Source organism: Lepus europaeus, chromosome 15 (assembly GCF_033115175.1).
Source record: "Lepus europaeus isolate LE1 chromosome 15, mLepTim1.pri, whole genome shotgun sequence".
Classification (NCBI taxonomy): domain Eukaryota; kingdom Metazoa; phylum Chordata; class Mammalia; order Lagomorpha; family Leporidae; genus Lepus; species Lepus europaeus.
The window spans coordinates 49,721,967-49,746,130 of NC_084841.1; the positions used below are offsets into that span (position 1 = coordinate 49,721,967).

Genomic DNA, 24,164 nt, shown 5'->3' on the forward strand with positions numbered 1-24,164 from the left:
AAACTAGATTTTACATTTATGACAGCTGAAACATCTTAACTTGGGATCTTAGTATCGTAGGTAAAATTTGCATGAACTTATGGGCATTTTCCTAAGTTACAAATTTTCTTACATTTCCAAAGTGTTCATTATCCCAAAAAGAGAAGATCAACTGTACTAAACTATTTATCTTATTTTGAATTAGGTAATTACTTTATTAAACAGTCCTACTAGGCTTGCTGTTAGTATCCTCGTCTATAGAAAAGCAGTGTTTGTGGCTGGTGCTGTGGCCTAGTGGGTAAAGCCACCTCCTGCCATGCCAGCATCCCATACAGGCGCCGATCAGAGTCCTGGCTGCTCCATTTCCGATCCAGCTCTCTGCTATGGCCTGGGATAGCAGTGGAAGATAGTCCAAGTCCTTGGGCCCTTCCACCCATGTGGGAGACCCAGAAGAAGCTCCTGGCTCCTGGCTTCGGATTGGCACAAACTTCAGCCCAGTTGGGGGAGTGAATCAGTGAATGGAAGATCTCCCTCTCTCTTTCTCTTCTGTCTCTCTGCCTCTCTCTGTAACTCTGACTTTCAAATAAATAAATAAATCTTAAAAAAAAAAAAGCAGTGTTGGCATCTCTTGGAATCTCATTAGAAATGCAGAAAGTAAAACTGAGCTCCCAAACAGTGCCTTGAATACAGATGCTAGAAACCATCAGGTCCCAGGCTCCTGTCCAATCTCCCTTAGCTTACCTCACTGAATTGAGGGAGTGCTGTGGTCAGCCGTTCAAGATGCTAATTACAAGACCCATGAGGTCATTTGCTTTTCCAATAGCTAACACTTTGGTAGCCAGTATTTTCATGAGGGGTTTTGTTTAGGGGAAATTCCAGGCCTGGGCATGGAAATCCAAGTCCAGTGCAGAGTGACTGCCACCCGCATGTAGCCCCCAGGCTGATTGAAGCCTACTTGGCCATCATATTAACCAGGTGACGTCACACAGGCAACTCATGCAGAGCATCTTGTTGATGCTTCAGGGCTGGACTGCTGGCTTCCCGCTCGCCCTCATCCTAAGGTGCACAGTGCCTCAATCCTTATCTCAGCACATGGTCAGGCGAGGTCTAATCTCACCACCTGTGGCCCTTAAGGACAAAACAAAGAAGCAATGTACATGCCTTGGGCCTGGCACCAGACTTGTGGCTCCTTCGGGATTTCACCAGACCAGCTCCCCCTTCCTTGTAGCCTCTTTAAGACCCCAAAATGCCTTCATTCAGGAGGGCAGTTCTTTAGATCCAGAGGTCTGCTAGCCCCTCATCTATGGACAGATTAAACTTCCTCTTCCTTTTGCCCTCAGATCTTGCCCTCATTATTTTGATTTGGCACTGGGGGCAAGGACTGAGTTTTTGGTAACACAGCCTTGGTAGCCGCCTATAGGTTGACAGCATTGGCATCTCTTGTAAAGCCATGAAAAATGCAGTAGCCTTGTTCTCACCTCAGATCAAAGGCATCCCAGGCCCTGTATTTTAATGAGATCCAGATGTTATTTTATGCACACTTCAATTTTGAGAAGTACTATCTCTCAATAAGATCAGAATATACAGTTGAGCAAAAAAATAAAAAATAAAAAAAGCATGGCCACAAAGCCATCCAACTACTGAGAAACCCTGTTAGCATTTTGGCATTTATTTGTTTCCAAAAGCGGTACCATACAGATTGTTTTGTAGCCTAGTTTAAAATTATTTTTAAAAGAATTTTATTTGAGAAGCAGAAAGAGGAGGGAGGGAGGGAGGGAGAGAGAGAGAGAGGAAAGAGAGGGAAAGAGAGGAGAAAGAGAGGGAGAGAGAGGAGCTCCCCCATTGCTGGGTCTCTCTCCACATGCCTGCAACAGTCAGGAGTCCGGAGCTCCATCTGGGTCTCCCCTCTAGACGCAAGGACTGAAGTACTTAGGCCACCACTTAGTAATTCCCCGCACGTTAGCGGGAAGTGGAGGCGGGACTCAGATCCAGGCACTGCAGAGGATGCGGGTGCCCAAAAGGTTTTAAATCCTTCACTCTCGTTATTGCTCCGGAGTAGAGGGTTCAGCGAGTTAAGGAACCTAATGTTTGAGGGTAGGGTTGACCTATGGGAATAACACTGTTTTAATAATGCTCAGTGTGACAAACTCGTAAAACAGTTGATATCTACAACAGGAGACTAAAACTGTTCTCACTGAAGCTTCAGTCAGACAGGAGACAACTGCTTTTCCCGGGAGTAGGGCAAGGCGGGCCTATGGTTTCCATGGTTACAGCTCCCCCCACCCCCGGTCAGGCGCCCCGCTCGAGACATTGCGCGTGCGCACACCTCTGATTTCGCCAGCCGGCGCCTTTGGGTTCAAAGAGGAAGCTCCGCCCCCTCTCTCCCGCCCCTTCCCGCCGTTCGCCTATGGCCTTCTCGTTGTGCCTGTCGCGTGCGCGCTGGCTGTCTGTGACGCGATATTCGGGCGCCCGTGTCGTTTGCAGCCGCGACGCTGAAGATGGCGCGTTCCTAGAAGCCGATTTCGGCATCAGTAGGCGGCAGCGTGTGGACTGGCAACGTGGGGCGCGGGAGCAACTGACGCCACTCTGTGTTGGGAAGTGGGAGCGGGACGGCTGTCATTCCGGACCGAACCAAACGGTGAGGGCCCGGCCTGGGAGCCGCAGAGCGCGCGTGAGTCGCAGGGAGGAGTGGGCTGGGCAGCCGAGACCCGAGAGGCGAGGGAGGAACGTGGGGCTATCAGGAGACAAGGAAGAGCAGCAGCGAGGCGAGGCCGGCCTGCAGCCTTGGCTCTGCATACTCCCGGGAACTCCTGGGAGCCGGGGCTTGCGGAGTTGGCCGGGGCGCGGGAAGCATGGTCGCGGAGGAATCAGGGTGCAGGTGGCAGGGACTGCGTGCCCAGCCTAGCCAAGCCGAGGGTACCTATTGTGGCTGCGGTTGCGAGCCAGGGTGGTGCATTTGCCCTTGGGGATAGGTGGTGCAGGTTGAGAGATGTGATCATCTCTAGCATGCAACCACCGTATATTGTCATTGAACACACCTTTCTGCTAGTAGCAGTACCGTGAAAGTGTTAAATGTTAGACCCGTCCTTGTCTATCATGAAAGTGATGGGAGTTCCACATTTTCATGCTGAGGTATGGCCGCCGATGCTGACGCTTAGCGATTCCTGCAGCTGTATATATGGGTGTTGTCTTTGTGATTCAGCATAATTATTTTTTGAGGCCCGATGCATTTGTCATTTTCCATGATTCTTTTGTGACATGGAGGTGAATGAGGGAAGTATTCCTACTCAGAATGGTTTGGCTGAGTAGTAAGGACTGGTAAATTGCCTACCGGTGCCAAGATTGCAATGGACATACCTCCCCAGCACAATTCAAACGAGCTCAGTTATAGTGCGGTAGTGCTCTTGAGATTTAGTTATTCTTCAGAAGGGAGTAGGGAAGAGCAGTTTGCAGCCATAATGGATCCCCCCCCCCCCACACACTTGGACAAGGATTTCCCTCCTCCATTTTCACGTTATTTCAAACTTCCCTACTCAGTACCAAGGCTTCAGTTTAAGGGCAGATGACTCTGTCACATGAGACGTCCATTGTATGATGCCTTTTCCTATGTCTTTGGTCACCGAGAAAGATTTTGGTGGAAGCAGAAAGAAAATTTTTCCCCGTTGTTTGTGATAGGACTGTAGAATTTTTCCTGCTGGAACCTGGCACAGGGAAAGTGGAACAGTTCAGTTGCAGCAAAGGGGCGTGGACTATATAACAGCCCCAGGGCAGGAGGATGCTTCTGCCCTATTTATACTTCTAACACCAGAGAAAATTCTCACCACAAATGAATTTGGTTTTGGCAATAGGATTTCAGGATTCTAAACAATATGTAAAGATTATTTGGTAATTAATAGAAACATCTTTAGGTTTAGTGATGTTATGAATGTATTTACATTCAGAATCAAACCAGAATGCCAGATAGCCCTTGTAGGCATGTAGCAGTTAAAATACGCTGGAGATTTTAACAAATTTTCTAGAAATAAAAAACTCATGTTTTTGGAAAGATATAATTGCTTGACTAGTTGGATTTTGGTTAGCTGGATTTTGTGTTGTAAAAATGCACATAAGTGTGTTTGTGCTTAAACTCACTTCACCTTATTCAGCATTACTGGTGGTAATATTATTTATTCCTTTCTGCGTTAGATGGGACTGTCAGTTAATTTCAGAGTGTCTTAGGGAATAGCAAAGCACGTTTAGTGCAGGTTGAGTCCGGAGTGGCTTTGGTTTCTTAAATACCAGGCTGATTGCAGAGAAGCACACGACTGCAAGCTGGTTCAGTGTACTACACCCTTGCTACTCAAAATGTGGTGTACCTGGGACTTTGTCAGAGATGCTCAGCCCAAGAACAACTGAAACAGAATGTGCATCTTAACAAGCTGTCCAAATAACGTTTGTTAAAGCTTCAGATGCATTAATTTGGTCAGTAAAAGCTGGAAGAATACCAAGGTCATACAAAACCTGCATAGAAATGGTAACATCATTTATTTTAATCTGAGATGCTCTTTTGCTGCTTTTCAAGTCTGACTGATCTGGTTGAAGAAACTACATCTTAGAAAGGGTAAGTGACTTGCAAAAGGTCTCTCATGTCTGGAGAGTCAAAGCCCACGTTCTGACTTGTTTCTCTTTCTTTCTTTGAGGATTTAATATTTATTTATCTGGAAGGCAGAGCTACAGAGAGAGACAGAGACAGAGACAGAGAGAGAGAGAGAGAGAGAGAGAGAGAGAGATCTTTGATCTGGTTTACTCCCAGTTGGCTGCAACAGCCAGGTCTGGGCCAGGCTGAAGCCTGGAGCCTGGGACACTGTTTTGGTCTCCTAAATGGGTGGCAGCGGCCCAAGTGGTTGGGTCATCTTCTGTTGCTTTCTCCAGCCTATTAGCAGGAAGTTGGATTGGAAGTGGAGTAGCTGGAACTCTAACAGGAACTCTGATATGGACTAAAGGCGTCACAAGTGGTGACTTAACCTGCTGTGCCACAGTACTGGCCCCCTGACTTATTTCAGTGTGTTTGTTTTGCTGGTTACAGCCAGAGTTTGTTATATTAAAGCTTCCTAGAGATGAGGAGTACAAGGTCAAGAGTAACGTAGGCTTGGTTTCCTCTGAAACTTTTATCCTTGACTTGCAGATGACTGCCCTCTTGCCACCTCTTCCTGTGGTTGTCCCACCGTGTACCTGTACCCCTGGTATCTCTTTCTTTTAAAAGGTCATCATTCAAATGGGGTCAGGGCTCTACTCCAAAAGCCTCCTTTTATTTTAATCATCTCATAAAAAAAGCCTTGCTTACTGAGGATTTTGGAGTTGTGTCAACATATGAATTTTGGAGAACAGAGTTCACTTCATAACTCTTAGTTCTCTTTCTTTTTTTTATTTTAAAAACGATTTGTTTATTTATTTGAAAGTGAGAATTGCATATAGAGATCTTCCATCCACTGATTCACTCCTCAAATGGCCACAACGACCAGGGCTTAGCCAGGAGCCAAGAGCTTCATCCAGGTTTCCCATGTAGGTGCAGGGGCCCAAGCACTTGGGCCATCTGCTGCTTTCCCAGGAGCATTAGCATGGAGCTGTATCAGAAGTGAAGTAACTGTGACTTGAACTTGGCGCCCATATGGGATTCTGGTGCTAGAGGCAGCGGCTGAACCCACTACACAACAGCGCTGGCCCCTACTTCTCTTTTTTTAACTGGCAGTAACTTATCAAGATTTAAGTTCACTTAGGTCTCTCTGTCTCTTTTTTTTTTTAAAATAATTTTCATGGGGCCGGCACTGTGGCATCGTGAGCTAAGCCTCTGCCTGTGGCTCTGGCACCCCATGTGGGCTCCAGTTCTAGTTCTGGCTACTCCTCTTCCAATTCAGCTCTCTGCTATGGCCTGAGAAAGCAGTAGAAGATGGCCCAAGTGCTTTGGCCCCTGTACACATGTGGGAGACCTGGAAGAAGCTTCTAGTTCCGGGCTTCAGACTGGCCCAACTTTAGCTGTTGCGACTATTTGGGGAGGTGAACCAGAGGATAGAAGACCTTTTTCTTTGTCTCTTCCTCTCTTTACCTGTAACTCTGCCTCTCAAACAAATAAAATTTAAAAAAAAATCATTTTTATTTCTGTTTGAAAGGCAGGCAGACACACACACACACACACACACGGATCTCTTATCTGTTGGTTTACTCCCCAAATACCTGCAGCAGCCAGTACTGGCCTAGGATGAAGCCAGCAGCCTGGAACTCTGTCTGGGTCTCCCAGGTATATGGCTGGTATTGAGCCATCATTTGCCTCCCTGATTGTACATAAGCAGGAAGTTGGATTGGATGTGGGGGAGCTAAGGCTAAATCCAGGCATTCTGATATGGGGTATGGTGGGGTATGGGCATCCAAAGTAGTGGCTCAATTGCAACGCTTAAAACCTGTCTCTCCCACCCCCTGAGATTTAAAAAAATGTATTTATTGTCTCTCATTTAAAAAAAAATTTTTTTTAAAGATTTACTTATTTATTTGAAAGGCAATGTGACAGAGATAGAGACAGAGACAAGACACTTACATAAGGAGAGAGATCCTCCATCTGCTGGTTCACTCCCCAAATGCCCACAACAGTCAGGGCTGGGCCAGGTAGAAGCTAGGAGCTTGGAACTCACTCTTTCTTTCTTTCTTTCTTTCTTTCTTTCTTTCTTTCTTTCTTTCTTTTTGTGTCATCAAATCTCATCTTTGTTTTTTCCAAATATTTATTTATTTATTTGAAAGTCAGAGATACACAGAGAAGGAGAGGCAGAGAGAGAAAGAGGTCTTCCATCCAGTGGTTCACTCCCCAGTTGGCTGCAGTGGCCAGAGCTGCGCCGATCCAAAGCCAGGAGCCAGGAGCTTCTTCCAGGTCTCCCACGCGGGTGCAGGGGCCCAAGGACTTGGGTCATTTTCCACTGCTTTCCCAGGCCATAGCAGAGAGCTGGATTGGAAGTGGAGCAGCTGGGACTCATGCCGGCACTGCAGGTGGTGGCTTTACCTGCTGCACCACAGCACCGGCCCCTGGAACTCTTTTTAGGTCTCACGTGGTGGGGGTAGGAACTCAAGTACTTGACCTCATCTTCTGCTACCTCCCAAGTGTATTAGGAAGCTGGATTGAAAACAGAGGAACTAGCTAGCACTGGGCTTGTCTCTCCAATATAGGTACAGTTGTCTCAACTGTTAACTTAGCCTGCTGTGCTACACCCACCCCATCATCTTTTTTTTTTTTTTTTTTAAGATTTATTTCTTTATTTGATTGGCAGAGTTACAGAGAGGCAGAGGCAGAGAGAGAGAAGTCTTCTATCCACTAGTTCACTCCACAGATGGCTGCAATGGCTAGAGCTGTGCCAATCTGAAACCAAGAGCCAGGAGCTTCTTTCAAGTCTCCCACACAGTTGCAGGGGCCCAAGGACTTGGACCATCTTCTACTGCATTCCCAGGCCATAGAAGAGAGCTGGATTGGAAGTGGAGCAGCCAGAACTCGAACTGGTGCCCATATGGGATGCTAGCACTGCAGGTGGTGGCTTTACCTGCTACACCACAGTGCCAGCCCCACCCCATCATCTTAAACATACTCTTCTTCTTCTTCTTCTTCTTTTTTTTTTTTAAAGATTATTTATTTATTTATTTACCAGGTAGAATTAGAGAGAGAGAGAGAGAGAGAGAGAGAGAGAGAGAAAGGTCTTCCTTCCATTGGTTCACCTCCCAAATGGCCACCATGGCTGGTGCTGCACCGATCCGAAATCAGGAGCCAGGTGCCTCCTCCAGGTCTCCCATGCGGGTGCAGGGGCCCAAGCACTTGGGCCATCCTCCACTGCCCTCCCAGGCCACAGCAGAGAGCTGGACTGGAAGAGGAGAACCGGGACTAGAACCCAGTGTCCATATGGGATGCTGGTGAGCCATGGCACCAGGCCCAAACCTACTCTTCTTACTCTAGATTCCTTTTCATCTGTAATTATTTCCCTTGAGTTTCTGGGTGGAGTTAGCCTATATTCTTTTTTTGTTTTGTTTTGTTTTTTGTTTTTTTTTAGTATTTTGAAGTTTGGCAATCCATTTCAGGTTCTCAATCTGAGGGAGGTGTTGGACCCCACTGATTTCTTTATTGCTGAATCTAATGGTATCTTTTAAATTGTTGTCATTTTGGCTTTTTGTTCCTCCTTGAACTTTTCTTATGCTTTTGGGACACTGTAATCTCTTACTAATTTTATTAAGTTTTATTTATTTACTTGAAAGGCATTTGCAGATCTTCCATCTGCTTGTTCACTCCCCAGGTGTCTGCAACGGCTGGGACTGGGCCAAGCTGGAGCCAGGAGCCAGGGACTCTATCTGGGTTTCCCATGTGGGTGCGCGGGTCCAAATATTTGGGCCATCATCTGCTGCTTTCCCAGGTGCATTAGCAGGGAGGTGGATCAGAAGTGGAACAGCCAGGACTAGAACCAGCACCCATATAGGATGTTGGCGTTGCAGGTGGTGACTTAACCTGCTGTGCCACAATGGCAACACTATCATCTCTTTATTGCCCTCTTAAATCTTAGCTATCTTTCCCTTTTTGTCTCACCACCTCGGATGTTCATTTCACTTCTTTCTTTTTCTTTTTCTTTTTCTTTTTTTTTAAAGATTTATTTATTTATTGGAAAGGCAGAGTTAAAGAGAGGCAGAGGCAGAGAGAGAGAGAAAGGACTTCTATTTGCTGGTGACCACAATGACTGGAGCTGGGCTGATCCAAAGCCAGGAGCCAGGAGCTTCTTTCAGATCTCCCACATGGGTGCAGGGGCCTAAGGACTCAGGACATCCTATACTGCTTTCCCAGGCCACAGCAGAGAGCCAGACAAGAAATGGAGCAGGGTCTGGCACTGTGACATAGCAGGTAAAAGCCACCACTTGCAATGCCGACATCCCGTATGGGCGCCAGTTTGAGTCCTGGCTGCTCCGCTTCTGATCCAGCTCTCTGATTATGACCTGGGAAAGCAGTGGAGGATCTACCAATTCCTGGGGCCTCTGCACCTATGTGGGAGACCCAGAAGAAGCTCCTGGGTACTAGCTTCAGATCAACTCAGCTCCAGCTGCTGCAGCCATCTGGGGCGTGAACCAGCAGATAGAAGACCTTTCTCTCTCTCTGCGTCTGCCTCTCTGTAACTCTGTCTTCTGGTTTGCTCTCCAAATGGCTGCAATGGCCAGAGGTGGGCCGTTCAGAAGCCAGGAGCCTGGAGCTTCTTTTAGGTCTCCCACACAGGTGCAGGTGCCCAGGACTTGGGCCATCTTCCACTGCTTTCCCAGGCCATAACAGAGAGCTGGATCAGAAGTGGAGCAGCCGGGACTCAAACTAGTACCAGCACTGCAGACAGTGGCTTTACCTGCTACATCACACACCAGCTCTATTGTTTTATCCTTTTTGTCTGCTGCTTTTTCCTCTGTTGCTACTCTGTTGGTTCAGATTATTTATCATTTGGATTTTGCTATAAACTTTAACTGATTTCCTTGCTTCCAAACTCCCTTGTGTAGGACCAGGACCTTAGTGATTTGGATCTTGATTGCTCTCTATTTCCATCTTCTGCTGACACTGTGCATGAGTTATCTCACGTTTGCCTATCATGTTGAACTATTCACAGTTCTTCCAGTGTTAGGATTCAAAACAAATTCAGACATTTCTCTGCTTAGTTGCACTCATCAGCTGTCTGACAACCACCCAGAATATGCATTCATCTGGATAGCTCCAGGACTCTGCTCAAAGGCCTCCTTCTATTCCTCAGAGTGAGTTGAGTCCTTTTACTACTTTCTTCAGCAGCAGCTTGTCATAGCGGTTACATTCACTATAATTGTTGTTTGTCTTTTTTTCCTCTCTAGACTTGAATGCAAAAACTCCTTTTTTAAAATTTTTTCTCAGATTAATATCTGATCAATAGAGGCTATTTCATTATTTTTTTAATCTTATTTTTATTTCTGAATGAGAGAGAGAGAGACATACACACATCTCCCATCTGCTGGTTCACTCCCCAGATGCTGACAACAGCCAGGGCTAGACCATATCAAAGCTGGGAGCCTGGAACTCATTTGGTTTCTCCCACATGGCTGGCAGGAACCCAAGTACTTCAGCCGTCACCAGATGCCTCCCAGGGTGGAAGCAGGAAGCAGGAAGCAGGAATTGAAAGCACAGCCAAGATTCAAACCCAGGCACTCTGATTTGGGATGCCAGTATCCTCTATGGAGTCTGAACCGCTAGGTAAAATGCCTGCCCCAAGGATGCTTCATTGTTGAATATTGTGAATGCAACTGGAATTACTAGAGTGTTGAAAGACAGTAGAATGCATTATACTCTGGAGGTTAGACTGAGTAGGTTTGAAAAGTCAGAACCTGGCCGGCGCCGTGGCTTAACAGGCTAATCCTCCACCTTGCGGCGCCGGCACACCGGGTTCTAGTCCCAATTGGGGTGCCGGATTCTATCCTGGTTGCCCCTCTTCCAGGCCAGCTCTCTGCTATGGCCCGGGAAGGCAGTGGAGGATGGCCCAAGTGCTTGGGCCCTGCACCCGCATGGGAGACCAGGAGAAGCACCTGGCTCCTGGCTTTGGATCAGCGCGATGAGCTGTCCGCAGAGGCCATTGGAGGGTGAACCAACGGCAAAAAAGAAGACCTTTCTCTCTGTCTCTCTCTCTCACTATCCACTCTGCCTGTCCAAAAAAAAAAAAAGTCAGAACCTTGAATACTTTCTGTGGCTTTATACAATTATAAGCAGAGACTAGGATTTCTTAAAAGAATTCATTCAAGAAATATTCACTTATTACTTTTTATTAATAAAGACTTTATTTTTTTAAAGATTTATTTATTTTTACTTGAAAGTCAGAGTTACACTGAGAGAGGAGGCAGAGCGAGAGAGGTTTTCTATCTGCTGATTCACTCCTCAGTTGGCCGCAACGGCCGGAGCTACACCTATCCAAAACCAGGAGCCTGGAGCTTCTTCTGGGTCTCCCACGCAGGTGCAGGAGCCCAAGGACTTGGGCCATCTTCTACTGCTTTTCCAGGCTGTAGCAGAGAGCTGGATTGGAAATGGAGCAACTGGGATTTGAACCGGTACCCATATGGGATGCCGGCACTGCAGGCAGTGGCTTTACCCTCTACACCACAGAGCCAGCCCCAATAAAGATTTCTTTATTTAATTATTTGAAAGTCAGAGTTACACAGAGGGAGAAGGAGAGGGAGAGGAGGAGAGGGGGAGGGGGTGAGGGTGAGGGGGTAGATAGAGAGTTAGAGAGAGAGGGAGAGGATTATCTTCCATCCACTGGTTCGCTCCCCAATTGGCCACAACAGCTGGAGCTGCACCGATCCGAATCTAGGAACCAGGAGCTTCCTCTGGGTCTCCTATGTGGGTTCAGGGGTCCAAGGACTTGGGTCATCTTCCACTGCTTTCCCAGGCCATAGCGTAGAGCTGGATTGGAAGTGGAGCAGCCAAGACTTGAACTGGCACTGTAGGCAGTGGCTTTACCCATTACGCCATAGTGCTGGCCCCCACTTAACATTTTCATATATGCCAGGTGGTATTATATATTCTAGGATACAGCTTTGAACAAATCAAAATCTTTGGACCTTAAATTTCTTTCTTTATTAAGAATTATTTATTTGAAAAGCAGAGTTAGGAAAGAGAGAGAGAGATCTTCGCCCGCTGGTTAACTCCTCAAATGGCTACAACAGCCAGGGATGGGCCAGGCTGAATCTAGGAGCCAGGAGCTTCCTCTGGGTCTCCCATGTGCAGGGGCCCAGGTGCTTGGACTGTCTTCTGCTGCTTTCCCAGGCACATTAGCAAGGAGCTGGATCAGAAGTGGAGCAGATGAGACTCAAACTGATGCCCATATAGGTTGCAGGCTGAAGCTTAACCTGCTATGTCACCATTCCAGCCTTGGACCTTAATTTCTAATAAGGAGTCTGGACCATAAGCACATACACACATTAGAATAGCAGGTTATAGTGTTATACAGAAAAATTAAGGATACTGTGACCAGAAATTCTGAATTGAAGAGTGAATTGCTTTTGATTGGCAGTGACGGAAGAAAGGTCTTTGAGTAGAGGACAACTTGAGCAGAGACTGTAATAAAGTTAAAGAGTAAGACGTGCTTATTTGTAGAGGCAAGAGCTTTCCAATCAGAGTGAACACATTGTATAGGAGAGGGATAAGTTAATATTTTTTTAAAGATTTATTTATTTAATTATTAAGATTTTTTAAAATTTATTTGAAAGGCAGAGTTACACATGGGAGAGATAGAAGGGGAGAGAGATTTTTCCATCTGCTGGTTCACTCCCCAAATGGCTACAATAGCCAGGGCTGAGCCACACTGAAACCAGAAGCCAAGAGCTTCCTCTGGGTCTCCCATGTGGGTGCAGGGGTGCAAGCACTCTGGTTTCTCAGGCACATTAGTAAGGAGCTGGATTGGAAGTAGAGCAGCTGAAACTCTAACTGGTGTTTTGATAATGGGATGCCAGTGTTGCAGGTGGCAGCTTAACCTGTTGTGCCACATTGGCCCCAGTACCCTCTTACTCTTACTGGACAGGACATCTATCACAAATGGCTTCTGTCCCCCCCCGCCAAAGCCTTCTTATATACTAGGTGGCTTATACATTTCTCTGTCCCCATGTATTTCTCATTTATTGTTCCCTAAGAAAATGTGTTCCACAGAGGATTACTTTTTTTCTTGTCTTTTTAGTTCAGTGATGATATATCTTAAGTGCTTACTGTCTGATATTTGTATGTATTTGATATGTATTTGTTGGATGAGTGCAGGTATAAATTCTTATGATAAACCAAGTAAATATCAAGCAGTTGATTGGTGAGTACAGGATTACAACAAAGAGTGTTAGATGTTCACAATGAAGAGTTGTTAAATCGTATTTACTCGCTGTGCCTGATCATAGTATAGGAGAATATCAGATGGCTGGTTTGGGGCTGGCACTGTGGCGTAGTGGGTCAGGTTGCGCCTGCAGTGCTGGCATCCCATACGGGCACCAGTTGGAGTCCCAACTGTTCCTCTTCCAATCTAGCTCTCTGCTATGGCCTGGGAGAGCAGTGGAAGATGGCCTTGAGCCCCACATAGTGGGAGACCCGGAAGAAGCTCCTCGCTCCTGGCTTTGGATTGGCCCAGCTCCAGCCATTACAGCCATTTGGGGAGTGAACCAGCAGATGGAAGATATCTCTCTCTCTCTCTCTTTCTGTAACTGCGTTTCAAATAAATAAATAAAAAATCTTAAAAAAAAAAAAAGATGGTTGGTTTGGTTCGTTCATTTGTTCAGTTGTTCATTGCTTTCAACCATTCATATACTGTTTACTTTTTTTAAAAAGTTTTGGAAATGCATTCAGATTTTTCCCAAGATTTTTTTTTTAAGATTTATTTTTTTATTTATTTGAAGGGCAGAGTTAAAGAGAGAGGGAGAGATGGAAAGAGATGTCTTCTGTCTACCAATTCACTCCCCAAATGGCTGCCACAGTGGGGGCTGGGCCAGGATGAAGCCAAGAACCAGGAGCTTCATTCAGGTCTCCAATGTGGGTGAGAGGCTCGTGCACTTGTGCTATCTTCTGCTACTTCCCAGGAACATTAGCAGGGAGCTGGATCAGAAGTGGACTAGCTGGGACTTGAATTGGTGACAGTATGCTCTCTGCTGTGGCCTGGGAGGGCAGTGGAGGATGGCCCAAGTGCTTGGGCACCTGCACTCGCGTGGGAGACCAGGAAGAAGCACCTGGCTCCTGGCTTCGGATTGGCACAGCGCTGGCTGTAGCGGCCATTTGGGGGGTGAACCAATGGAAGGAAGACCTTTCTCTCTGTCTCTCTCTCACTGTCTGTAACTCTACCTGTCAAATAAATAAATAAAATCTTAAAAAAAAAAAAAAAAAAAAAAGAAGGGGCCATCAAAGAAGGAGGTACCTTTCTCTGAAGCAAGGAGAGAACTTCCATTTTGATTATGGCCTTGTCTAAATAATGTCAGAGTTCGTTGACTCAAGAGGCTTCCAGGGGCCGTCGCTGTGGCACAGAAGGTTAACGTCCTGGCTCTTGAAGCGCTGGCATCCCATATGGGTGCTGATTCGAGACCCAGCTGCTCCACTTCTGATCCAGCCTCTGCTATGGCCTTCGAAAGCAGTAGAAGATGGCCTGAGTCCTTGGGCCCCTGCACCTGTGTGGGAGTCTTGGAAGGAGCTCTTGGCTCCTGGCTTCGGACCATTAGTGGCCAATTAGGGAGTGGACCATTGGATGGAAGACCATTCTCTCTCTTTCTGCCTCTCCTCTCTGTGTGTAACTCTGACTTTAAAATAAATAAATAAATAAATATTAAAAAAGAAAAAAGATGCTTCCATAGCCTTGACAGCTTATGACAAGAGCCTTGGGTGATCACTGGTGTCATAAATAATAAGAGTGTCAGTTGTTAAATCAACAACAGGAGTCACTGTGCACTTGCTCCCCATGTAGGACCTCTGTCCTTAATGTGCTGTACTATGAGAATTAACGGTAAAACTAGTCTTCAAGGAGCACTTTCTACTTTATGTGTCTGTGTGGGTGCAAACTGTTAAATCTTTACTTAGTGTACTGTTGATTTTCTGTATATAAAGATAATTAAAAATGAATCTTAAGAATGGGATGGGAGAGGGAATAGGAGATGGGATGGTTTGCGAGTGGGAGGGCAGGTACGGGGGGAAGAACCGCTATAATCCAAAAGTTGTACTGTTGTATTTTTGAAATTTATATTCATTAAATAAACGTTTTCTATAAAAAAAAAAAGATACTGCTTGTGATTCCTCAATCCCATACGGGAAGCCTGATTCTAGTCTTCGCTCTGCTTCTAATTCCAGCTTCCTGTTAATGTGCACTCTCGGAGATTATTAGATGATGGCTTATGTACTTGGGTCCCTGCCACCTGTGTGGGAGACCTGGTTTGAGCTTTGACTCTAGCCTAACCCCTGCTGTTGTGGTTATTTGGGGAATGAACCAGCAAATGGAGGATGTCTGTCTCTTCTCTTTGTCCCTGCCTTTTAAATAAAACAGAAAAAAAAAAAAATTCCAGAGTAGGTAATGTCTGCAATGAACAGTGATGTTAGTGATTTCTGTTAGCTATAGTTTTAACAAACATACATAAAAATAGACACAATTATAATGAACCCCCTTCCACCCTTCACCCAGCTTTAACAATTGCCACACTTATTCATTTTATCTCTTACCTACTTGTTTTACTACATTGCTAGAAGATCTAGAAGCTTGGTCAGATTTCGCTTTTTTTTTTTTTTTTGCAAATGAAAGTAAAGACTATTGCTAACAACCATAAATTTGTTTTCCTTTTATATAAGAGGGTGTACTGTAGATTATATGTGATGCTTAAAGCAGATAGTTCGTAAATTTTTTGATTAGTTTGACATTTGCTCCCAGACTGCTAAATAGCTTAAACTATTGTCTTTGTAAACACTAAATAGTAAGAGTATTAAGTGCCTCACAGAGATGTATCCAGTTAAAAGTGTTGTCTGATTACCATTGTTGTCTGACTCGCATTGCCCTGAGATGTTTCTTAGTGAACATTGTCATTATAGATCCAAATACTATGACAAAACTGTTGCTTATCTACTTCTGCTATTGAAGATCAAGTTTGTAAGCTTTCCTTCCTGAACTTTTTGATGAGATTGCAATTATTAACCACATTCTGTACTTAGGTATAAAATTATATATTTGAGATGCAGAGAGAGACAGAGCTCCCTCTGCTTATTCACTCCTCAAATGCCTACAACTGCTGGAGTTGGACCAGGCTAATACTGGGAGCTGGAAACTCAGTCCATGTCACCCATGAAGGTGGCAGGTGCCCAGTTTCTTGAGCAGTCACTGCTGCCCCTCCATGTCTGTGTTGGCAAGAAGTTAAAGAGTCAGGAGCCAGAGCTGGGAGTGAAACCAGGCACCCTGTTGGGGGATGTGGGTATCTTAACCACTAGACTAAATACCTGTTCCTGCCATGATTTCTTGGTATGTGTTAATAAGAGAAGTATCTGATTTGCAGCTCTTGAGAAGTTGGGATATATTAGGAGTAAGAAAGAGATATTTAGTTCCTGTGGAAATATAGGGCAATTATAAAATGAAATTTGTTGTCCTTTAAAAAGTTTTTTCTATCATTAATGTAAAATATGTCAACTGTAAGAATGATAACCCCTCATACTACCTTTAACACAGTTACTGTTTTTTGCCAAATAATCCCATATATCAAATCTTTTCCACTTGTCATATGATGATATTTGAGTTTGTCTAATGAATAACGGTGCTGTGAACATACGTGTACAAGTTTCTCTTAGATCTATACCTAGAGGAGGAATTGCTGAGTTGTATGGTATCTTTGTCTAATTTTGAGGAAGTCAGACTTTTCCAAAATGGCTGCACCATTTTGCATTCCCACCAGTAATGCAGAATGGCTTCCAGTTTTTCCTTTTCACTGATTCCTCTCATTGTCACTTTCTTTTTTGAAAGATTTACTTTGTTTATTTGAAAGGCCGAGTTGGGGGGTGGGGGGAGGGAGAGACAGAGAAAGAGATCTTCATCTGCTGGTTTACTCCTTAAACAGCCGCAACAGCAGTTCTGTGCCAGGCTGACATCAGGAGTCCTATACTCCTTCCTGGTCTCCTGTGAGGGGCAGGGCCCAAACACTTGGGCCATTTGCCACTACATTACCAGGGAGCTGGGTTGAAAGTGGAGCAGCAGGGACTCAAGCCAGCACTCCCATATGGGATGCCGGCCTTGCAAGGAGCAGCTCAGTTTGTTAGGGCAGAATGCTGGCCCCTTATGGCTGATTATAGCCATGTTAATGATGTTGAGCATCTTTTCCTAGTGACCATTTCTACATTTTTTTTATGTGACTATTCAAATCCTTTGCCTTTTTAAAAACTGGACTATTTATGTTTATATTTTTGGTTTATGCAATTTTTTAATATTCTGAATACCATTCCCTTATCAGATATGTGATTTGCCAAATATTTCCTCTCATTCTCTTGCTTTTTTTTTTTTTTTTACTTTTATGATGGTAGAATTTGATGACTTTAAAAAATATTTTTATATATCTATTTGAAAGGTAGAGTTATAGACAGAGAGAGAGAGAGACAAAGAGAAAGGTCTTCCATCCTCTGGTTCACTCCCTAATGGCCTCAACTGCTGGAGCTGAGCCGATCCGAAGCCAGGAGCTTCTTCCAGGTCTCCTACAGAGGTGCAAGGGCCCAACTGCTTTGGTCATCTTCTACTGCTTTTCTATATAAGAAGAGAGCTGGATTGGAAGAGGAGCAGCTGGGACACAAACTGGCACCCACAGGAGATGTTGGTGCCTCAGATGGAGGCTTAGTCTACTACTTCACAATGCTGGCCCCAATTTGATGAAAGTTTTAATTTGATGAATTTATGCTTTTTTCATCTTTAATCACGTTTACTTTTAGAATTATATTTGAGAAATCTTGCTTAGTTCAAAGTCAATGAAGATTTACTCCTAGATTTTCTTCTAAGAGTTTAGAAGTGGTTTCTTTTTTTTAGAATTATTTATTTGAAAGGCAGAGTTACAGAGGCAGAGGCAGAGAGAGGTCTTCCATTTACTGGTTCACTCCTCGAATGGCCACAAGAGCCAGAGCTGGGCTGATCTGAAGCCAGAGGAACCTGGAGCTTCTTCCAGGTCTGTGCTAGGCTGACACCAGAGTCCCTAACTCCTTCCTGGTCTCCCATGTAGGTTCAGGGACTCAAGGACGTGGGTCATCTTCGACTACTTTCCCAGGCCATAGCAGGGACCTGGATCGAAAGTGGAGCAGCTGGGACTCAAACTGGCGCCCATTTGGGATGCCAGCACTGCAAGCAGGCGGCTTTAACTGCTATGCTGTAGCGCCGGCCCCAGAGAACCCTGTGTTCTTGACCCTAACCTTTCTGGAGTCACACTGTGGCTTAGGACTGGGTTTATGGCTCAAATACACAGATTCCTGCTGTTTTTATCAAGATTTAGTAGTATGTCTTGCATGGCTGTTTTTCTGTTTGCCCTTAAGTTACCTTCTAGACACTTTGGTTGCTTTTTATAATTTTCAACAGTTAGTATTGTTTCAATGAGAGGAATATGTGGAGCTCTCATGCCACCTTTCTGGAAGTATTTTTTTCTTCTCTGTTTCTTTTAGATCAGAGGTTAGGGAAAGAATTTAATTAGACTAAGGTGGAGCATTTTTGGTGTTTTGAGGGTGAGATTTAGACTTATTACATCCCATCAGAAGGCACATAAGGTCGTGTGTGTGTGTGTGTGTGTGTGTAGATTCATGTGTTTATTTGGAAGACACACCGAAAGAGACATCCTCCATCCAGTGTTTCATTCCCCAAATGGCCACCATCAGCTGTTGCTGGGTCAGACTGAAGCCAGGAGTCAGGAACTCCATCCAGATCTCCTGTGTGGGTGGCAGGAACTCAAGTAGTTGAGCCAAATGTCTGCTGCTTCCCAGGTGCATCAGCAAGAAGCTGGATTGGAAATAGAGTATCCTGGACTCAGACTGATACTCCTGTATGGGATGCCTGCATCCCTCCCTGGCTTTGGTTTATCCCACTGGGCCACAGTGCCAGTACATTGTGGTGTTGTTGATACAAGTTTTGCTCTTGTGGTTAAACTATGACTGATAGATCCTTCATGCTAAAGAATTCTTGGTTTCTTCATTATACAGTATTTAGCATGTAATCTCAGGGATTATACTTGGGCACACTGGAACATTCCGTTCCCCAACAACTGTCCTTTCCCTTAATGGTTTTAGCACTGTGATCCTTCCCTGAATAATTTCACTGCAGGAACTATTTTGATTTTTAAGTTCTCTTCAACCTTTACTGTAATTGTGTACTCTTTTTCTAAATCAGTCCACCTACTGCTTTGGTGTCATTGACTTGATAAGGTTATTCTTTCTGTGCAGTACTCTAAAACTAGGGACAAACAGTACAGTAGTCTAAAGAAAATTGTCATGGCTGAAATGAAAGTCACTGTGGATCTGGAGAGCCTGTCTTTTGGTGGCAGCCAGATGTGCTGCGTTTTCTCTTGTTAGTTTCTTTCAATGAAAAATCGTGTGTTCCTAACTGAAGGTAAGTTTGGACTTTGAATTTTTATCCTTAGATGAGCCACTCATATTGTTTCTGTGGGAGAAATGCACTCTGAGTTCTAATTGGCATGCTATAAACTTAGTTTCCACAATTGAAGAATACTATTCCCTGCCTTCCACCCAGTAACCTGCAGGAACTGAGTACATAACAGGAACTCTTTTGACCTTTATTGTCTTAACATCTATTGTAGTGCCTGCCACAAAATTGGTGCCCCAAAATGTATAAACTATACTTTTCCTCCCAGACTGTATCAATTTCTTGGGAGCAAGGATCAAATCAAGAGGGGGCGGGAACACACGTGTGTGTCTGAAGAGGACCTGAATGGCATAGGGTGCTGCTGAAGGGAGGTGAGGAATGGAAACTCCGGTAGCTTCCTTTTTAACAGGTGGATGGTGCAGGTAATTGGGACACCAAGATAATAGTATGTAGCCTGAAGGATTGCTTTGCTGTGAGGGTTCAGAGAGAAGAAATGTGGGTATATCTTAGCTCTTTGCAGTCTTTGCTCTTGGGGAAAATTGCCATGGGGTTTGACAGTTGATTATTTTACAAGTAGTAGTCCAAAACAGGGTGTGGCTTTTTTTTCTTGTTTTTTTCTTTTTTTTTGGGTGGTAGTGGTGGGGGGGCAGTAAGGGTTGGTTGGGATTCAGCCACTCTCTATTTGTGAGTTCATATATTCATATATTCTTCCTACCCTAGGACTTTTTCCACATCTCTATAAAAAAGTCCAGATACTTTATTTTGCCCTTCAATTCCTAAATGATCGATTCTTGCTATTTCTGTACTTCATCTTATTCTACTTTGCCCATTTTTCTAAGTCATACCGCCTTTCTGGAATCCATTTCTAATCATAAAGCCTTTTAAAAAAAGCTGTTTTCCTTGTTTAGAGCTTTGCCTTCAGACTTTTGCGTGACTTGTTCTAGAAATGTCACTTCAGAGAATTTTTTCTGGAACATACAATCTAAAGTAACACATTCAGTTGCAGTCAGTCGGTTTGAAGTACTTTATTGATTATCCTCCTTTATTCAGCAAATATTTAAGCAGGTATTTTATAAATATTTATTATAATATTTTAACATTAATATAATTATAGTATTATAATATTATAAATATTTATATAAATATTTATTAAGAGGTAATGTGAAATGAACAAGGTGGCTGCTGCATATGCCAAGATATAACTCAGTTGTAACAGATTTCATTTTGGGTCTTTTTTTTTTTTGACAGGCAGAGTGGACAGTGAGAGAGAGAGATAGAGAGAAAGGTCTTCCTTTGCCGTTGGTTCACCCTCCAATGGCTGCCGCGGCTGGTGCGCTGCGGCCGGCGCACCGTGCTGATCCGATGGCAGAAGCCAGGTGCTTCTCCTGGTCTCCCATGGGGTGCAGGGCCCAAGTACTTGGGCCATCCTCCACTGCACTCCCTGGCCACAGCAGAGAGCTGGCCTGGAAGAAGGGCAACTGGGACAGAATCCGGTGCCCTGACTGGGACTAGAACCTGGTGTGTCAGCGCCGCAAGGCAGAGGATTAGCCTATTGAGCCACGGCGCTGGCCTGGTCTTTTTTTTTTTTTTTTTAAAGATTTATTTATTTGAAAGAGTTACACAGAGAGAAGGAGAGACACAGAGAGAGAAGTCTTCCTTTTTTTTTTTTTTTTTTTTTTTTTGACAGGGAGAGTTAGAGACAGAGAGAAAGGTCTTCCTTTTTCTGTTGGTTCACCCTCCCACAAGTGGCCGCTATGGCCAGGGTGTTGTGGCTGGAGCGCTGCGCTGATCCGAAGCCAGGAGCCAGGTGCTTCCTCCTGGTCTCCCATGCGGGTGCAGGGCCCAAGGACCTGGGCCGTCCTCCACTGCCTTCCCAGGCCACAGTAGAGAGCTGGACTGGAAGAGGAGCAACCGGGACAGAATCCAGCGCCCCAACCGGGACTAGAACCTAGGGTGCCAGCGCCACAGGTGCAGGCGGAGGATTAGCTTAGTGAGCCGCGGCGCCGGCCGTGAGAGAAGTCTTCCATCTGCTGATTCACTCCCCAGATGGCTGCAATGGCTGGAGCTGGGCCGATCAGAAGCCAGGAGCCTGGAGCTTCTTCCGGGTTTCCCATCTGGTTGCAGGGGCCCATCTTCCACTGCTCTCCCAGGCCATAGCAGAGAGCTGGATCAGAAATGGAACAGCTGGGATACGAACCGGTGCCCATATGGGATGCTGGCACTGCAGGCGGCAGCTTTACCCTCTGCAGCACAGCGCCAACCCCATCTTAGGTCTTTACTGGGAATGGGTCTTATAAATTGGTAGATCGTGTGACTTCAGTCTATTTGCAGAAGGGCTACAGAAATGCTGTAGAGAAAGTGTTAAAGAAAAATAAATAAATAATAAAAATAAAAGAAGAATCCCCTTTCAAAGAATGTAGCTCAAAAACAACATCTTACTCATAAGCATAAAGTCACAATTCAGAGTTCACCTCAATCTACTAAATTTTAAGAAAAAAAATAAGCCTAAGCATCAAGTCTGAAAGAATTTTCCACCCTCTCAATTCTTACAGATTCTCTTTCAGCCCCTGTCTCATACTCATTAAAAGTATTCTGTTATGGTCTTTATCTCTGTCTATGCCAGTCATCCCATGAAACCCAAAACTCCCAGCTCATCCTCATCCACTAATCCACTAAGTCCGGTGCTTGTATGACTCCATCACATTTTATGAACTCATCTTCCATCCTTCTCTCTCTCCTGAAATCATTTCACTCTGATTCTAGAACTACAAGTTTCTCATCAATGGCTGTTATCCAAAAGGCAGAGAGCAACAAATGCTAGAGAGGACTTGCAGAAAGGGGAACTCTGATACACTTGTTGGTGGGAATGTAAATTAGTGCAGTCACTGTTAAAACCCTACAGAGGTTTCTTTTAAAAACTAGAAATGCATCGGCCAGTGCCACGGCTCAATAGGCTAATCCTCCGCCTGTGGCGCCGGCACACCGGGTTCTGGTCCCAGTTGGGGCGCCGGATTCTGTCCCTGTCGCTCCTCTTCCAGTTCAGCTCTCTGCTATGGCCTGGGAGTGCAGTGGAGGATGGCCCAGGTCCTTGGGCCCTGTGCCTGCATGGGAGACCAGGAGGAAGCACCTGGCTCCTGGCTTCGGATCACGCGGCGCACCGGCTGCAGTGCACCAGCTGCAGCGGCCATTGTGGGGTGAACCAACAGAAAAGGAAGACCTTTCTCTCTGTCTCCCTCTCTCTGTCCACTCTGCCTGTCAAACAAAACAAAACAAAAACTAGAAATGCATTCCATATGACCCAGCAATCCCACTATTTGGTATATAACCAAAAGACATGAACACATTGTATCACAGAGATACTTGCACCACCATGTTTATAGTAGTATTAGGTACAATAGCCAAAATGTGAAATCAACCAGGGTGTCCATCATAAGAGGCATGGGTAGAAAAATTTAACATTATTCAGCTATTTAAAAAGAACGAAATACTATCATTTATAGAAAAATTGTTGGAATTCAGGGACATCACGTTGAGTGAAATAAGGCAGACACAGACAAAACCACATTTTTTTCTCTTATATGTGGAGGAGAGAGAGAAAAGTGTATCAGTTTTGCTGCAAATGCAGGGTTGTGTCAAGCTTTGTTTTAAAATTGTGTCACATTGATAGGAATTATATACTACTATAGTATTAATGATTTTGTGACTATTTTAAAATTTACATTTGTATGAGGGAAGTTGAACATCTTTTCATCTGATTATTTTGCTTATTGTTCTTGCCAATTTTACTGCTGGACTCTTGGTCTTTTTACTTTTTATATGTTGAACTCTTGGGCAGCTGCCGCGGCTCACTAGGCTAATCCTCTGCCTTGCAGCACTGGCACACCGGGTTCTAGTCCCGGTCGGGGCACCGGATTCTGTCCCGGTTGCCCCTCTTCCAGGCCAGCTCTCTGCTGTGGCCAGGGAGTGCAGTGGAGGATGGCTCAAGTACTTGGGCCCTGCACCCCATGGGAGACCAGGAGAAGCATCTGGCTCCTGGCTTCGGATTGGTGCAGAGTGCTGGCTGCAGCGGCCATTGGAGGGTGAACCAACGGCAAAGGAAGACCTTTCTCTCTGTCTCTCTCACTGTCCACTCTGCCTGTCAAAAAAAAAAATATATATATATATATATATATATGTTGAACTCTTTATTTAGTGGAGCCAGTAAGCCTTTGACTATAATGTCTATTAAAAATATGTTATCCCGGCCAGCGCCGTGGCTCAATAGGCTAATCCTCCGCCTTGTGGCGCCGGCATACCGGGTTCTAGTCCCGGTCAGGGCACTGATCCTGTCCCTGTTGCCCCTCTTCCAGGCCAGCTCTCTGCTGTGGCCAGGGAGTGCAGTGGAGGATGGCCCAAGTGCTTGGGCCCTGCACCCCATGGGAGACCAGGAGAAGCACCTGGCTCCTGCCATCGGATCAGCGCGGTGCGCTGGCCGCAGGGTGCCTACTGCGGCGGCCACTGGAGGGTGAACCAACGGCAAAAGGAAGACCTTTCTCTCTGTCTCTCTCTCACTGTCCACTCTGCCTGTCAAAAAAAAAAAAAAAAAAGTTATCCCCCCAAATATAAATAAAATAGTAAGTTGGGAGAAAAGGGTAAAAAAACAGTAGCAGGATACTAGATGTATTGTGACATAAAGCCAAAGAGATTTGGAGGGGAAAGGGAAAGTCAAGGGTGACTTCGGGGATTTTGATATGATCAACCAGGAGAATGGAGTGGACAGTCACTGGAGTGCAGGAGAATAGCAGAAGCTTAGTGCTGAATTGTTAAGGTGAAATACTAAATAGAGATCCTGATGTACATGTTAGGCCAGCAAGAAAGACAAGAGTGGAATGCAAAGGAGAAGTAACACTTGGAAATGTATATTTGGGAAGGTTTATGGGTGATTTTCAAAATTCAGAGTCTTAGCTTGAATTCATCTCATGACTTTGTAATATGGTTTCTATTCTCATTTCTAGCTTTACTTTTTACTCAGTAGGTAATGTATTTAGATGTGTGTCATCTCCTCAGCATAACTGTACTTGTCCATTTCCAAATCAGTTGTCATATCGC

The 24,164-nt window shown here is 45.0% G+C and overlaps 1 protein-coding gene across 1 annotated transcript in view; it reads left to right on the forward strand.

The window, feature by feature from the left end:
* The first annotated feature begins 2,434 nt into the window (after window positions 1–2,434).
* Window positions 2,435–24,164, forward strand: part of IPO11 (importin 11) — a 220,202-nt gene continuing 198,472 nt past the window's right edge. The window contains exon 1 of the mRNA XM_062212061.1: window positions 2,435–2,617. The gene's annotated coding sequence lies outside the window, so the exon portion shown is untranslated. The remainder of the gene's footprint in view (window positions 2,618–24,164) is intronic.